Here is a 5,428-nt window from a genome sequence, read left to right as displayed (position 1 = left end):
TAAAATATGGAAATTAAATTTTTCCTCTTGGAAATAGAGGTACATAGGCAGAAAACTATATATTATCTTGAAAGTAAAATCTCAAGAAATATTGGCCTACTTTATTAAGCAAGCCCATTTTTAAATCAAAATATTTCTCCTTTGTTCATAGTTATCTGAATTACGCAAAAATTGCTTGGTGTAGCACAAATCAAAACAAAATTAAAAAACTTTTTAATAAACAAAAACATGCAATGAGAATAATATCTAATGTAGGCCGTTTTACTCACTCCAAAGAACTATTTATAAAGCTGAATATACTCAATGTCTACCAAATAAATATTTTTCATCTTTTAATTTTCATGTATAAAGTTAATAAAAGAACAACACTAAACATTTTTAATTCGTTATTCAAAATAAATAAACATAGATACTTAACCAGATACTCAAACAACACCTATATTCAACCCAAATGATTTTATGCCGCTACTGAGTTTTCATTATCCATTAGAGGACCAAAAGTATGGAATAAAATCCTATCTAATAAACTTAAAACTCTTGAAACTCTTGACGAATTTAAAGTAAAATTGAAGCAAATGCTCCAAGTTAGGGATGGAGTGCTTGACTTTTTCGGGTGACACAGATAAGTTTTTTCGATTTAGTTTAAAGTTTACCGTCGTCAACCCTTTTATGGTTTTGGTTGAAGCATGCTTAAATAAATATAAATATATATATATATATATATATATATATATATATATCTATATATATATATATATATATATATATATATATATATATATATATATATATATATATATATATATATATTATAATTGGAAAGGTTCAATTTCTTGTTAAAAACCTTTTTTATTTTTTTGTTTTATTGCAAGTTTTACTTTGTGCAAACTTATATTAATCTTTATATACTTATTTATTTAATATTTATTTCTAAGAATTTGTTATTTTACTTTTTATTGATTTTTTTATTACTTTAATAGAATGTTTTTTTTTTTTCAATTTTTAAATTTAAAAAAAAAAAAAATTTTTTGTGACCCTGTAACTTTTTGTTTTTGTTTTATCTTTTTAAAATAAAGTCTTATTTTATATATATTGGTAACATTTATATACTCTATACGAAATTATTTATTTTTTACGGAATCAATCTCGGGGCTTGGCGATAAGACAAATCGTGTCTTCTTCTTGCCCCGGCCATCTGTATATTGGAAATATTGGTTGTATTTATATTTTTATACGGCAAAAAATGGAGAGAAAAAAAAAAAAAAGAAAAAAAAAACTGAACTCTTAATTCAAGATTGGCTAACAAAAAAAGGTCCCATAAGTCAATTTTAAAATGGTGGGACAACTGCAAACCTTTTTTAGGGCTGTATTACAACATATATTGATACAAGAAACTGCGGAAAACAAAAAACACATCAAAAGAATTAAAAAAGAAATCCAACGGAAGCGACAAAACGCTAACCCGAATTTAGATAGCATCAAAGGAAAACACGATGCTCTTTTCTTGCTCCAGTTTCCACGAGCGTTTATTCGCACGAAAAAAAAACTGAAAGGAAAAAACCCTCAAAATTTTTTGTATAACTTGGAAAAAAGTTCAATAACGGGACAAGTCAATTATCGAAATTCGCAAGACGGTACATGACGAGTAACCCTGATGAAATACTGAACTCCCTGGTTTCATATTTTAAAAACATTTACACCAAAACTAATTTATGCAATGACAGCCAAAACTATTTCTTGTCACACATCACTAAGCATTTAAGTGATGATGAAAACCAAATTTTAAATACCCACCTAACCGGCGTGGAACTGAAAGAAGCCTTTTTTAAATTTGAAGACGGAAAATCTCTGGGCTATGACGGACTTCCAGCTGAATTTTACAAAACCTTTCGGCATATTTAAACAAATGATTTTAAGGAACTTGCCTTTGAAATACTTTTTGTAGAGAAACGAATCAGTCACTCTATAAAAAAATAGATAATTTCACTAATTCCAAAATAAAGAAACTTTAGTGGATGCAAAAATTGGAGGTCCATATCTTCATTCGGCGTTTTTTTTGGCGAAGCTATTGCTTTGGTGGTCAGAGTGGTTAGCAGAATTGAGGGTTTTCCACTACAAGGAACACCGAAATCCCTTAAACTACAGCAGTACGCTGATAATTCGAACTTTTTTTTACCAGGGACGTAAAATCTGTCCGCTATTTTTTCAAAAAAGAACTACTGTTTGAAAAAGCAAGTGGTTCAGTTATCAATGCTTGTTCAGTGATTCAGTTATTGTTCAGTTTCAGTTTCAGTGTTCAGTTATTGTTCAGTGTTCAGTGTTCAGTTTGTTCAGTGTTCAGTTATTGTTCAGTGTTCAGTGTTCAGTTTGTGTTTCAGTGTTCAGTTTCAGTTTCAGTTTCAGTGGTTCAGTTATTGTTCAGTGGTTCAGTTATTGTTCAGTTATTGTTCAGTTATTGTTCAGTTATTGTTCAGTTATTGTTCAGTTATTGTTCAGTTATTGGTTCAGTTATTGTTAAGTGGTTCAGTTATCAATGCAAGTGGTTCAGTTATCAATTTCAAAATAGATTTATTCCAACCATAAATAAACCAACTAGAATTACCAAAAATAGTGCAACCTCAATTGATCAAATTATAACAAACAAATTTGCAGACACAAAAGTTAAAACTGGAATATTTATATCTGATATATCGGATCATTTTCCAATTTTTATTGCAACTCAAAAATGTTATCTTTCAAAAAACCCGCAAAAAATAAAAATAACCAAGCGAATCATTAATGACGTTTCTATTGAACTTTTTAATCAATCTTTATCTTTTGAAAACTGGGAAAATATATTGCAAATAAAAAGTACTAACAAAGCCTATGAAAATTTTCTTCTAATATTTCAAAAACATTACAATAATGCATTTCCAGAAATAACAAAAATTATTAAATCTAAAATGTATTTGAACCCATGGATAACTACCGGAATATTAAAATCATCAAAAAGGAAACAACGTTTGTACGAAAAATTTCTTAAAAAAAAATCATTTGATAATGAATCCAATTATAAAAAATATAAAGGTATTTTTGAGCTAGTTATAAATCGTTCAAAAAAAATATATTATTCAAATCAATTACTTAAATTCAAAGGCGACACTCAGAAAACCTGGAATATCATTAAAGAATTAATTGGTAAAAAAAAGTTATCAACTACTTGTCTTCCAAAAACAATAAATTTTAATGGCGTTGATATATTTAATGAATCAAAAATTGCAAAAACATTTAATCAAGTTTTTGTTAATGTAGGATCAAATCTAGCCTTAAATCTAAAACTTGGTAAATTTAGCGTAGAGTCATATTTAACTGCTAACAATACAATAATGACCAACAATAAACTGACTAAAAATGAGTTATTAATTGCTTTTCAAACATTAAAACTAAACAAAGGATTAGGAGTTGCAGTAATGTTGTAATAAAATCTATGCATTATTTAATAACACCACTGTTGCATATTTTCAATCTTTCTTTAAAACAAGGAATATTTCCAGAAAGTTTTAAAACTGCAAGAGTTATACCAGTTCTCAAATCGGGTGATCCTTCTAATGTCTCTAATTATAGACCTATCTCCATTCTTCCTTGCTTCTCTAAAATACTGGAACGAGTAATGTATAATAGACTATTCTCTTTTCTAAAAACAAATAATATTTTATACAACAAACAATTTGGGTTCAAAAAAGGTCATTCAACTGATCATGCTATTCTTAAACTTGTTCATGATATTTTTCGAGCCTTTGATAAAAAAGAGTATACATTAGGTATTTTTATAGACCTTAGCAAAGCCTTCGACACAGTTGACCACCATATCTTAGTAAAAAAACTAGTAAATTACGGAGTTAAGAATGCAAATATAGTTTGGTTTAAAAGCTACTTGTCTGATAGAAAGCAGTATGTTTCTTATGATGGTAGTAAAACTGACAATAAGACAATCACTTGTGGAGTTCCTCAAGGATCCATTTTAGGACCGCTTTTGTTTTTAATTTACATTAACGTCTTAAGCAGAGCTTCGAATATTTTAGACTCTGTTTTGTTTGCTGACGATACCAATTTATTTTATTCCCATAGTAACATAAAAACTCTATTTAAAACAGTCAACGAAGAACTGTTAAAAGTAACTGAATGGTTTAATACAAATAAATTGTCATTAAACTTAACCAAAACTAAGTATATTTTTTTTCATCGCTTTTATCAAAGAGACGAAATTCCTCTAAAGCTCCCAAATATTAGCATCGGGAATCAATTTATAAAAAGAGAACACTCAATGAAGTTTCTAGGTGTTCTTCTTGACGAAAATATCACCTGGACAAACCACTTAAAACTAATCGAAAATAAAATTTCTAAAAATATTGGCATACTTTATAAGGTAAAACCTTATCTAAATCAAACTTGCTTAAAATATATCTACTTTTCTTTTATTCATTGTTATCTCAATTATGCTAACATTGCAAGGTGCAGCACCAATAAAAAAAAACTAAACAAACTATTTAACAAACAAAAACATGCCATAAGAATAATATCCAACGCAGACCGTCTCTCTCATTCACAACCACTATTTATTAATCTAAAAATCTTAAATGTTTACCAAATAAATATATATCATCATTTAATTTTTATGCATAAAATCAATAACGATACGATGCCAAATATTTTTAAAACGCTATTTAAAAAAATACAGCACAAATACCTTACTAGACATGCAAAAAATAATTATGTTCAAGCTAAAAATCACTTTGAAGCCACTAAGTTTTCCATCACAACTAGAGGCCCACAACTATGGAGTAAAGTAATTAGAAATGACATCAAAACGCTTGCAAACATAAATATTTTTAAATCAAAACTAAAAGAAATAATTTTAAATAATCAAAACATGAAGGACTTCTTCTAGAGCTATATTTATTTGTTGGCCTTTAAAATATTGTATAGTATATTTTCATTTTATTTGCAAAGGTTTAAAAACTTAGTTCACTAAAAAACTTATTTTTTATTTTTTATTTTCTTTTTATGAAAAACTAAAGGTCTTGCTATAGAAGTTTAAATTCTTTTCATTATATTTCCTAATTAAGAATTCTTAATCGCAATAATTAAAAACATTTATATATAGGTTCAAATATCATTTTTGTCTGTTTGTTTCTTTTTCATTTTTGCTTTGTGTTCAATTATATTTGAAAATAAGTTTTATAATTTATTATCTCTATTTTTTTTTGTCTTTTTTTGTTTGTTTGTTTGTTTGCTTGTTTTTTGTTTTTGTCTTTGTTTGTTTTTTTTGTTTGTTTTTTTGTTTTTTTTTTTAAAAAAAAAAAAAAAATATGAAAAAAATAATAAAATTAAAAAAAAAAAAAATTTTTCTTTTTTTTTTCTTTCTTTTCTTTCTTTTTATATTTGATAA

The sequence above is a fragment of the Hydra vulgaris genome, chromosome 13 (genome assembly GCF_038396675.1).
Source record: "Hydra vulgaris chromosome 13, alternate assembly HydraT2T_AEP".
Lineage (NCBI taxonomy): Eukaryota > Metazoa > Cnidaria > Hydrozoa > Anthoathecata > Hydridae > Hydra > Hydra vulgaris.
This window is presented reverse-complemented; position numbering follows the sequence as displayed.